Here is a 13,277-nt window from a genome sequence, read left to right as displayed (position 1 = left end):
TCATCTACAAGATCCCAAACAAACGTGGATAAAATGCATCATCAGGCTGATGGTCTGGATTTGTGTACCTGTTTACCGTTGTGTAGACCCAGCCTCTGTGGACTGACTACTCCGATCTGGGTGCATCACTCAGAGGATGGGGCAATCACATGAGGTGTCTGCTTCCTTGTGACTATGGCCTGAAAAGTGCTATTTTCCATTTTGCAAGCTTTTCCCCCAGAAATAATAATTGCAAGATGCCAGTCAGCACGATGCCGTGTATATGTTTTTGCGTAGAAAGGATGGAGTTGTAGGCTTATTTATGTGCAGCAACCTTTCCCCTCCTCTGGACTTCTCCAGCAGTTACAGTCTGTATTATTCCTGGAGTATTCACGTTCACAGAATTAGAGAATGTTCTCTGAGGTCATGTTACGGATATGAAATGGAGGCCCAGAGAGACTCGTCCAAGGTGTCTGGCCCTCTGTGGATTGCATGTGTCCTCACGACATGACAAAGCATCTCGAGGTCAAGGACTGGGCTTTAGTCATCTTTGTGCCCTTCCCAGCCCCTGGTATGGCATGTCTTGCACTTATTGGATGCTAGTCCATTTCATGAAAAGCCATGACATTTTCAGACTGACTTGGGATACAAAGTCCATAATTATTTGGGACGTCTGGGTGGCTCAGTCGGTTGGGCGTCTGCCTTCGACTCGGGTCATGATCCCGGGATCCTGGGATCGAGCCCCACATCGGGCTCCCTGCTCGGCGGGGAGCCTGCTTCTCCCTCTGCCACCCCCTCCCCCCGCTTATGCGCGCACTCTCTCTCTCTCTCTCTCGCTTTCTCTTTCTGGCAAGTAAATAAATAAAATCTTAAAAACAAAACAAAAAAACCAAAGTCCATAATGATTTCCTTATCAGGCTTTCATTTGTAGAGGAAACCCTCTCCATAGGCTGCACGCTAGGATTTTCAAGTGAGCTCAAGCCAAGCATTTGAGGGCAAATAAAATGGCCACCAAAGGCATGCTTTTGAAAGGGATTTGATTTTGTTTTTTCAAAGAGCTTGTTTAGAGGAGGACAGAGGACAGAAAAAATTTTTTTTCTTTTATTAGTGATCCAATAGATGTCCCTTAAAAAAAAAATACTACACACAAAATCTGAAGGCTCCAAAGTGATCTGACTCATTAGATTTAATGAAATCCAGGAGAAAGTACTTCCTGAATCCCGAGGCCTTTCATGTTATCCTCTACCTAATTCTTTACAAGTGATTTTTCAGCTAGTAAGTGCCAGAAATAGGCCCATCTACAGAAAGTGAGCACATTTTCCTCCACAATATGACAATGCTATCTGACAGCTATTAGAACTTGAAATTCAGGGGCTGCAAAATAATTCTTCACAAGGGTAGCTTGTTTCCAATAGAAGCGTTTAGTGTTCGGTTTTTTCACTTCATTGAAATTCATTTAAAATTTCTCTTCCACGGAAACACTTCTGTGTTTCTGTAATCATTATGTACGTGCTTTCTGGTCTTATACTTTAAAAAAAAAATGTGTTTTAATGTCGTAAGATCTTTTTAAAATTTAATAGTGAGACAGCAGAAACACGGCCCATATAAATGTTGTCTCATTTTGTAGAGCATCACGAAACCATTTCACCTTTATTTTCCATCCCATTTGGGGTTGGGGAGTTTCCCTGTCTAAATCCTGGTTCCAGTAGGAGTTGCTGAGGGATGCTGAGCACAGGGACTTGGCACAGTGGTAGACAGTCACAAATTGACTTACGCACACAATGGTAGCAATCACCTGAATCCTGAAAGTTATTTTTCTTTCCCCAAAAGAAGCCTCGCTCTATTTTTGGTCAAAATAGGTTGGGTTCCAGCCCTGGCTCTGCCGTTGCCAAGTAGTGAGTACTTCAGAAGTTAACATAACCTTGCTTGGCCTGCGTCTGCGTCTATAAAATGAAGGGTCAGTGCGGAGACCGGACCCATATAGTTGTTAAGAACATTAGAATAAACTCATGCAGGCAAAGTGCTCTGCCTAAGTGCCCAGCACAATAAATAGCATTTTTAAAAACTATTATTATTATTATCACTAATCATGTTTGATTCCTAGCTCTGTCCCAAGTGACATTTGGAACTCAGGCTCAAGAAGGCAGGGAGAAAAGGAAGTGGCTTTTCTGGCCGGTGCTATAAAAAGATGACAGGCTTTTAGAAGTATGGTCTATAGCTCTACCCTCATCTCCTGAGGAATGGGGCAAGAAATGAGCAGGACTGCACAAAACCACCGTTGATTGCTGCAAAACAAGTCGAAATGGCCCCAGCTTCCAGCAGTCGGAACCCGTGGGTTGGTAAAGCCATAGGAAGCCCGGGCTGGCCTAGATCTCCCTCCCCCCTCACTTTCCAGCCCCCCACCCCCGTCTTGAAGGTGGCAAGGAGGTGGTGCTCTTTCTGTACCCGTGAAGCTATCAGCCATGCAACAGAAATTGTTTCTGGGAAGTGATTATCTTGGGAACCTAGGGGCAGTCTTGGGCCAGCTGTATGTGTAATCATTTATCATTTCGATAAGCATCCTTAAAGATCAGGGGAACAGTCTGCTCTCGGAAGTTGCAGCACACTTCAGCCTCTTGTCATTTATGAAAATCAAAGTTGGTTTAGAGTTTTGGCAGAGTCTTCATCTGCCGGCCCATCTACGGGAGGAATGATTTTAGATTTGGAAAATTCATGTTGCAATTGAAAGCGGCTTTGGTCTGCCTCCCTGTCCTCATCTTGATGGCTTCCACGCCAACAGGTCTCCCGAATGAAAACTGGCACCTTGGGCTTAGGACTGTAGACCAGGCACCAGGTGATCAGGGAGAAAGAGCAAGAAAGAGAGCTTAAACTAATACCAGCAGTCATTCACCGGGCATTTCCCTTAAGCTAGGTACCGCAACAAAGGGCTTTCAAGAATTGTTACTCAATAACCCCCGAAAACCTGTGTGTTGTAGGAACTAGTATCTTCGTTTTACAGATGGGAAAACAGGCCCAGAGAGGTTCAGTGGCTTTCCCAAGGGTCACATGGCTGGCGAGTGACAGAAATGGAGATTCAGGCCCAGGCTGGTTACACTCTCGTTCCCATGCCTTCCACTGCTGTACGGTATTTGTCTTTTGATCATATAAAAATATCCAGTCCCCTCGCCCCCACCCCTTCTGCAAGCAGGTCACAGTTTTGATCTCTCATCTTTGTCTCGGGGGATTTGGACCTCGCTTCCCTTGGTTGAGTGGAGAGAGAACAAAGGGGCGAAAACTTGGGGGTAGAAGCCTTACCATGGTTGGACCAAACAAACCTGCTTTCTCACCTCTGAGCCTCTGAGCCATTGAAGTTACTCCACTGGCTTCAAGATGAGGTTTTACAGAGAAACAGATGAAGCATCACGTCCCGCTCTATCACTTGCTAGCTGTGAGAACTTCAGCAATTCTCTCTGACCCACAGTCTCCTCTTCTGCAAAATGGGATCACGCCTACCTCACAGGACTGGCGAGAAAATGACATACGATGCTGCACATAAGAGAGAGCATGGGGTACTGCTTAGAGCCCAAACTATAGCACCAGATAGTCTGAGTTTGAATCCCAGCCCAGCTGCCTTGATTTACCAGTTCTGTGACCTGAGGCAATTTGATTAAGCTCACATGGCATCATCTGTCAAACGGGAGTAATTATAGCGCCGATGTCATAAGATCGCCGGGAGGACTAAGTGAGGTACTTGGCACAAAAACATGGCGGCTCCTATTGCTGTGGTGTTGGCCACCAGTCCCACTTGCCTTCAGAAATAGTCCCGGGCTACACGGTTTCTGAGGACTTAAACAGAGGCCCATCTCAGATGACAAACTGCAAGCAACTTGCTATAGTTTTTCTCAAGCAGGGAGCCATGGGCCTTATGCAGGGAAGGGAAGGGTAGGCAGGGAGGAAGATCCTCAGAGTCACCCTGGAGAAACTCTCTGGACTTGTGATGTCCCGTCCAGACCCAGGAGCTGTCCCAGCTCCCCAGAATGCATCTCCTTCCCCTCTGGCCGCTTATAGGTGCTGGGAAAGGGTGCTTTCTCCTGAGGTGCAGGATGCGTAAACCATGTGTAACTTCCGCCCTCGCCTGGATTCCCTGCATCGGAGTGGAGTGGAGAGCGAGGCTGGGAGGGACGGGGGCAGCTTTTCATCCTGGTGAAAACCCGTGGCAGAGGCAAGCCGTGTGGTTCGTGGCTGCGCCAGACCGCTGTTGCGCGGCGTGCGGTGATGCTCGTGAACTCCCTGAGGACAGAGGCTCGGTCTGTTCCCCGTCCAGCTAGCCGACTGCTTGGCCCCCAGTAGGAAGTCTCAGAAAGGCCGGGGAACCTGAGACGAGGGAAGGATTGGCAGAAATCCCAGCAGGACACATATGTTTATCCTTCCCCCCCACAGGAGGGGTGGTGTTAAGTCCCAGCATCCACTGGGTACAAACATCTATGCTAAGAGTTTAAGATAATCTTGTCTAAAAGTCTCCCTTCCTTCCTACCAGACAAACACAGTTTAGGGTCAACTTGTTTCTCCTCAATTCAGGTTGCAAGTTTTCTTGTCAGTTCTCTTCTTCCTACAGAACCTTGATTGCGCTGGGCCTAGCGTTTATGTAAATTTCAAGTGCCACTCCTATTTGCCTCGGGTTAACCTAATGGTTTATGTTAATCTCAATCAGGTCTGCCACTCAGACCTCTTGTCTCCTTCACCTTTCACCTAATTGCCGGGAGCCAATTTCCCTCAAGGACCTGGCTCTAGAGGCCTGTCTGTTCCTTCATACAATTCCCATCCATTCCTTCCTTCCTTTCCTTCCTTTCCTTCCTTTCCTTCCTTTCCTTCCTTTCCTTCCTTTCCTTCCTTTCCTTCCTTCCTTTCCTTTCCTTCCTTCCTTCCTTCCTTCCTTCCTTCCTTCCTTCCTTCCTTCCTTCCTTCCTTCCTTCCTTCCTTCCCTGTTGAATGTCTATCCCACTTTGTTGTTCCCAGAAGCAATGAGTGGATGATTCTGTGTTCCTGACACATGATAACTGTATGTAACTCTCATGAAACTGCCTAATTGCTCCCCAAAAGCTCTATATACACGGTTACGTGCACTAACAGGGACAGATCTCACGAATTCAATGCTGAGTGGAAGAAGCCGACACAAAAGAGAACATACTCTCATACTACAAGGTTCCATTTATATCAAGTTCAAAGCCACGGAAGATTAAACCATTTAACCTCGAGGGGTGGGCCGGTGACTGGGAAGGGGACGAGGAGGGGCTTCGGGAGTGCTGGTCAAGTTCTGTTTCTTGATCTGACTGCTGGTTCCAAGAGCACATTTGATTTGTGAAAATCAATCCAACGGAACACTTAGGATTTGAGTGCATTTCTGCACGTAGGTTATACTTCAATGACATTTTGTGCAGATAAGGGACGATTGAGCTCCCACCTATATCAATTCCCATGCTGGGGAACACTGGGGATTCTTTTCTCTTCCAAAGGGATCAAAATATAAAACTCAAAATAGGCAAAAGATCCCTTCGGATTCCCCTTAATGGTTAGGGTAGCTGCGGCCAAACCCTAGTCCATCTTTGGGCTCCTGCAAACATCCGTCAGAGTCTGTTTCAGCCCACTTCGTCTTCCCTTGCTCAAACGCTTTTCTTCTCCACTCCACGCTTTTAAATATCCTCTCTTCCCTTGCACTGCTCCTTACCAGTTTCCAGTGCACTTGCTTGGCCTCTCCAACTTCACTCTTAAGTTTCTCAAGAGCAGGAACCCATATTATATATTCCTTCCTAAATTCCCCCAGCATAGCCTCTCCTAGCACAGGGCTGGGCACAAATCCCCCATTCATAGCTGTAGACAGACGCCAGCACCCAGACGGGAGGGAGAGGGAAAGCTTTTCCATGATCAGGATGGATCTGGTTTTCCTTACTCTTCCATTTCTAGGCCCCCTCGACACATTCTCGGCTTTCACATGTAGCTCGTGAGCCAGTAGTCTTCCCGATTTCACATTGGCATAGTGTGGCCTCTCCTTTGAATTAGGACCTGTGACTCAAACACCTACCCAGGTCTGGTGAGACTGTCACTTTAAAGAATCAGCAGACCCTGGGCCTTTTTTGATATCACATTCATAGCTTCAAGTATTCATGAGTGGGTCTTAAAGGCCCATGACATGTACTAATTTGTAATTTTGCTGAGGCATAAATTTGAATGGCATACACTTCAAGGCTGACGGGATGGAGCAATTGGCTTAGTCAGGAGGTGATGGTTCTTAGGAGGAAAATAGAAGTATCACAGAGGAAACCACATGCCCGTTATATAATTGCAGGATTTGTGAACTGGGGGGAGGTTAGAGATGACCTTTTCTGGATGCCCTTCCTGAGTGTGAAGGGTTCATTGTACTTTAGTTTCCTAATCACAATACTCCGAGAGTTAGTCTGCAGATATTTGTTTCTCTTTAGCGTTCATTTGATTAAGACTTTCTTAAATGCAAGGCATACAACAAAACGCTTATTCAGAGATGGGGAGAGATTCAGAAGAAAGTGAGCAGATTTTCCTTGTGGGGTGGGAGGGAGGGAAGGACAAGAACTGATACTGAGAGAAGCAATTGGGGGCCAAGAATCTTGGTCTGTAGTCCCAGTTTTGCACTGAAATGTCTTCGGTAGGTGATCTGCCTAGCTTTCTGCCTTTGGGTGGGTCGCTCTCCTGCTCTAGTCCTTTGTGTCCCTCTTTATGAAGTGAGGAGTTTAGAGCAGATTATCTCTAAGTTTCTTCCAGGTATGACATTATAGGAATTTATGACCTCAAGCTCTATATCTGTTGTCATTTGTAGCTCTTTTACTCAGTGACGCCTTCCAGAAGAGATCGGTAGGTGTCATTACTGAGTAGCCACAGGGCTAATGCCATCAGAACACGAGGATGCACTCACAAATAGCTTTTCACCCCAGGAAAGGTGTGGACAGCTCCTACGGCGCGATCGGACTTAAATAAACAACCAACCAAATGAACAAACAAACAAATGACTCATACACTTTTATCAATTTGGAATCCTTGTTTAATTCCCTGGGTTTTCTTTTGACTTCAAAAGAGAAACATTTTTGTGCTCTCTGATATTTCTTTTGAATTTTAATGTTTACTTTCTGGAACTAGAAAAGTGGACCAGGGATCTACCCTCTCTTTCAGGAGGCTCAGCAAATGGAGTGCAGTGATCCAGAAAGGTTGCTGCCTCAGGAGTTGGAGGTGAAAGGTGGTGATGGTGTCCAACTTGGAATCATGAACTTGTCTGAAGTGGAAGAGAGAACGAAACATTACCTCTCTCTAGATGGAGGAGGAAATAGAAGCTTAAAGAAGAGAGGTACCTTCCATTCAACATTTATCTCAAACATATATATTGAGTACGTGTGTGTGCCAAGCGCCGGGGATATAGCCGTGAACAAGGCAAAGGCCCAGCCTCATGGAGCTGACATCACAGCAAATGAGAGATACTAACATTAATATGTCACACAAATAAATATGACACGTCCTAGAAAGGAGAGGTGCATGGTGCCATGGGAGCCTAGGATGCGGTGCTTGACCCGGTCTGGAAGGTCAGCAGATGCCTTTCTGAGGGAGTCATGCTATGGCCGGAGCTGAAGGATGGGTAGGAGCTAAGCAGGTGACAAAGGGGCAGCATGTTTGAGGGCTCAGTGGTAAGGTAGACTGTAACTAGCACCAGGAACTGAAAGCAGGCCATCATGGCTAGGGAGGAGAAAATTCAGATATCAGTAGCACAAGACAAGGCTGCAGCCGTGGGCAGGGGCTGGGCTGTGTAGAGTCTCTGTCCTGAAAGGAACTAGAAGCCATTGGAGGGTTTTAAGCATGGGAAAGGCACGGCCAGATTTGTGCTTTTAAAAGATCGCTCTGACTACTGCGGGGCTGAGAAAGATACGTGGTGAGAGACAAGGCTGGGGAGGCAGTTGGGGTCCAGCTGAGAAAGTGCTTGGACAACAGGCTAAGGAATTGGACTTAGTTGTGTGGGCAGTGAGGACCCATCAGAAGCAGAGGCTGGTGAACTGGATGCTTGTAAGACAGTCCTGGGTGAACTCAACAGATATTATTTGGTACAAACCATGAAGGGGCCAATGAGAAATAGATGCCTTGGGCTTCACACTCCATATTCTGAAGTTGGCAACTGATGCAGATAATCAAAGTTCTTGGCCTTCATCTAATAAGAAGTGTGATGCTATTTCCCCAAACACTGAAGTCACTGGAGAATATACCAAGAATAGAATTCTCTCTTACGTACCTCTAACTCCACAAGGATTTATAGAGCCTGTGCTATGAACCCAGTTGCTAGGCTCATAGTATTAGTTATCTGTCACTGTGTAACAAATGACCCCCAAACTTAGCAGCTTACATCTAAACACATATATTATCTCACAGTTTCTCTGGGTCAGAAATTCAGGCGTGGCTGGGCGGGGTACTCTGCTTAAAGGTCTCTCACAGGCTGCAATTGCTCAGGGCTAGGATCTCATTTGAAGGTTGAACTGGGGAAGGATGTGCCTCTAAGCTCATGTGGTTGTTGGCAGAACTCAGTTCCTGGAGGGCTGTTGGATGGAGCGTCTCGGTTCCTTGCTGGCTGTTGGCGAGAGACCACCCTTCATTCCTTGCCCTGTGGACCTTTCCATCATGGCAGCTTGCTTTATCAAAGTGTGGTAGCCAGTGATGCAAGAGATTCTTGATGCTTGCTCTCGGGGACTTGCCAGTCTCCTTTAGGGAGGCAAGATCTGCATATAGGGAACAATTGGCAGGCAATGAATATGGCAGACTGCAATTAAATGCCCCAATTCATAGAGTTTTGATGGGGAGGATCAGCGACACAGAGAGGTAGAGTGTGCAGTGATGTGGAGACAGAACGGTATGGTATGTTCAGAGGACAGTGAGACCGGCAGTCTGGGTGAGTAGAGGGTCAGTTTTGAGTTGTAATGGAAAGCCGAAGAACTGAACAGATCTCAAGTATGCCTCAGAGATCTGAGAGAGAATTAGAGTCATTGGAGAGAAGAATCATCATCTTGCCAATGGATATTCCTGCCAGTGCCCAAGGGGGTGACCACGTGACTGGGCCTCAAAGGTTGACATGTTGATGAGTATGATAATACTTTGACAAGAATTATGATTTTTAGCATTTACAGGGTAATTTAAGTAATCATTGCTACATGCAGGATGTTTTTCTGAACACTTCCCTTTCAGAACAAAATAATTGGGCAGTAGCTTTTCTGTTTACTACTTTATATTTCTTTTGTTCCCAAATGTAAGCAAGAGAACCTTTTCTTGTTGTTGCATGTGATTTGTCTTGGAGGTCAACATTAGAATGTCTTTCTCTCATGTCCGGTTCCCTAACCCCGAACAGACTTATCCCACTTTCGGTCCACAAGATTGTAAACTAATAAAATAGCTATCATCGCTAAAGAGTTGAAAATGATGGAGTTGGTGCATTTCATTTGTAGTTTTCTATGGGGATTAAAAGCGATTGGGGGAAATGATTTGCTTTGTTCTAGCCCCTAGCACAGTGCCACACAGCATCTGATAAATGTGCCCAGCAGATGACTGACTGAGTGTAATGCCAATGATTTTTAAATGCAACAAGGAATTTGACTTGACCCGGTATAATTTTACCCGGTTCCTTGTGCAAAATGAGAAATCAGCCCAGATGCAGATCACATTTGTATCATTTAAAACTGCTCTGGGGGCTCTCCACCTCCCAGGTTGAGGCTCTGTAAAACAATAAGGCAGTTTATCAAAGATGGGATTTACTGCTCGTTGTTTTTCTATTAGGGAGGAATTACGCTAAGCCCAGCAGCAGACATTTTGTGTTACCATGGCAGCCCATATTTCCTGCAGGGTTGTGACCCCTAATGACTACAGTGGGAAGGCAGGAAAAATAGAGACTCTTTGAAGATTAGTAAATAAATGCATTACTTATGCAAACCGTCTCTGAGATGGCCCCGCAGTACAGAGGAGAGATGAGGAAGCTCTCCAGATTGAGCAAATGGTTCTATGTAAATACCTGCATGAAGGAAACAGATCACCTCTCATTTGCTTTATTTCTTTAAAAGTCTGTTTGGTCCCATAATGAGAGTGATACCAACTGGACTTCATTCTCAACAACTCATTTGTTTTTCCCCCACTGGCTCTTCGGATATAATATGGCTCCTGGAATGATTTTGCAATGTTCTTTGCTGGATCGTGGACAGGAAAAAAAAAAAAAAGCATATTCAACTTTATGTAGGCACTGAGAATGCAGCCCACCTTCCCCCAGCGAGAGTGGTTCAGTATTGTTTTGGGCCGACTTGATTTGTCTTAATTGACCTGATACGTTTCTGAACTTCATGAAGCTGAAAATAGGGCAAAATCAAGCATCCATTTGGGGTTAGTATTTGTAAGGTATTTTCTTAGTATGTATTTCTTTTGATGTCACACCTACATTTAATCGTACAAGAAATACTTATGTTACCGTTCTAGGCACTATGTTCCGGGGAAAACGGATCTACCCTTGCCTTGTTTGGGTAGGTCAAATACAAATGGATTCTATTTGCTTGGTATATCCTTTTTATGACTTAGTCCTTCTATAATATTTTTTACTCTATCTTCTGCACATTCTCTCTAGCCAGGAAGATTTTTCAGAGCTTTACTCTCTAGAGTTGATATTTTAAAAAACAAAACAAAACTATAGGAATGTTGTGATTGTATTCCACACACTACCTCTGTTCCCTTCTTCGGAGATTCCGTTATACCCTTCCTTTGGCCCCTCCCCGGCCCCAGCAAAAGGTTGAGACTCACTGGGAAAACTGGTCTAGAAATCCATTCTTCAATTTTGGCTTTCATGGCTTTCGGCAGGTCTAGAATGAATCTGCTGGACGAGGAGGCCAACGTTTTAAGTCCTTGAAACTCCTTGGCCAAAAGTGCCACATAAAATTTTACATGCTACCACTCTAAAAGGCAGGATTTTAGCATTAAGCACACATCGAAGGTGGCTGTCCCTTTTCGTCAAAGAAATGAGACCCCAGCCGTCGACACCAACCAAAACCGTCGTTGTGCTTTGGCACAACCCGTTCCCTGTAAGACTAAATCTGCTTACCCCGATTCCCTCTCCACGCCATCCCCAAGGGCTGCTAGAGAAGGGAAGGAAGTGGAAACTAGCCAAGGCCACTGGGAAGGGGGCGCCCTGGAAAATGGAAGGGGCCGATGGGATTGAGCACTCCTGCGAAGAACTAATGTCACGTCTCCACGCTCAGCAGCCGAAGGGCGGTAAGCCTTGACTTGGCGCAGGTGGCTGCCGCTGGCGGCGGGTGTGGATGCCATCACGGGCTATCCGTCTGGTGGCCTCGGAAGCAGCCTCCTACTGCCTCGCTCTAAGGCCGAGAAACAAACACCTCTGCCCATCGAGCGAGGGGCCAGCGAACCGTAACGTTGTTCCTCTTTTTCAGAATCAGCAGATAAGCATTATAAGTCACGGGGAACATATTTGTGAATGTCCCTCCCAACTCCTTATAAGACTCTGATTCTCGGATACACTTTTGGAGGGCAGTTTCTAGAACTCACTCAGTATTCTGTCCTTTCTTGCCTTCTGGCTTCCCCTATGAGTATTCCACACAACTTCCTAGGTCGTGGCCTGAGCAGAAGGAGAGAACCTTTATCTCTGTCCCTGTGCAAATTCGGAGAGGACTAGACTTCATTGCTCAGCAGCTGGGCAGCTGTCGAACAGAGGCTTTGGACGGCACCAGGGAGCGGGCACGTAGAGCTGTGCCAGTGAGTCCTATTGTTGCCTCCACCTTGCCTCAACCTCTTCCCTCCAGGTTCTAGGCACCTTCCCCAGACCCAGGACGGCTTCCCGGTAAGGTTTCCCAGGACAACTTCAAACCAGAGAAGTTCAATGGCTGAACTTGTGCCGTCTGAGCCTGTAAAAGGAAAAGCGGGAAAGGTCGCCACCAGAATTCTGCACATCCCAGTGTGTTACTTTATGGGGCCTGCGGTTGGTCTCACTCCTGTCCCTGGCTCTGGTAGCGCGTAGACCCAGGTGTGAGGCTTTGGTTCCTTTCCTGCCTCCGAAGGGAAATATTACCTAGGGGAGAGAATGAGCAAATACTCTTAGCGGGCCACCGATTACAGAGAAAAGTCTTTCAAAATCGTATATGGATGGACTGCAGAGTAGCCTTCTCCGTCTGGGCCAGAAGTGCACAGAATGGAAAATAGACTTTAACACTGTTTGTAGCATTCAAGAATTATTTTACAGGCAATCTCCATGACAAGCCTGCTGGTGGAATCTGACAGGAGGGAATTTATGGAAAGAAAAATAGGCCTTTTGAGAGAAATCAGGGCTCAGAAAATGTAGGGAGATGGGCAAGGTGACAGGATGATTGGTGTGGCATGTGGAGCCACACAGGGGGCTCCCAGGGGAGGATTGCATTAACTGACTGGGAGTGAGGGGGCTGGCCCTGGTTCGAAATTGCTGGCTGGCCAGCAGGGGCCGGGGAAGAGCGCTCCGGAGGGGCTCCAGCGAGAGACGCGGCCACTACGTGAGGGCTGACGTGGCTGGGGTTAGAGACAGGTTTGTTTTGCATAAGATCAAATTTTACTTTCTGACTACAGGTGCCAGCACGCTGATGGCAGGAATTCTGGAAAATACTGAATATTGTGCCAAAACTAAAAGTAACTCATAATTCTACTACCCGGAGATAGTCACTATGAATGTTTGAAGTGCATACCCCGTATGGAGCGTTCTTTACACATTCAGGATCAGTATCTTTTACAGCCTGTGGTTGCCTCCCACATAACCTGTTGTGGTGGTTCTTCTCTTCTTCACCTGCCTGAATCCTCCTTTCTAAGGGCTCAGCTGGAGCCTCACTCCCTCCCAGCACCTCGCCCTGAACCCTAGATAAGAGGTGCAGTCCCTATTCTCTGGGCTCCCATGGCACCCTGTTCCTGATGGTTGACAGTACTCCTCCTATTTGCTCATTTCGTGTCTCTTCTATGAGAGTACAGGTCCATTTTGGTAGCTGCTACATTCCCAGAGTCTAGCCCATAATAGGCAAAAACTCAGCGTCTGTAAGATGTGTGAATGAGAATGCTTGTGACTGGTATCTTAGTGGACCTAGAATTTAGGGCCAGCACGGATGGATTAAGAAATCCCAAACTTGGAACCTAGGCAAGGGGCTGGGAGATGGATGGTTTCTCCGTGCCCCGCTGGCTTTGCCTACAACGTGGTGCAGCCAAAACTCACCCCATCTGAATACGGATCGATTCCTGAAGGCTGCTTACTTTACAGT

The sequence above is a fragment of the Halichoerus grypus genome, chromosome X (assembly GCF_964656455.1).
Source record: "Halichoerus grypus chromosome X, mHalGry1.hap1.1, whole genome shotgun sequence".
In the NCBI taxonomy this organism is placed as follows: Eukaryota; Metazoa; Chordata; class Mammalia; order Carnivora; family Phocidae; genus Halichoerus; species Halichoerus grypus.
Note: the sequence above shows the minus strand (reverse complement) of the source record.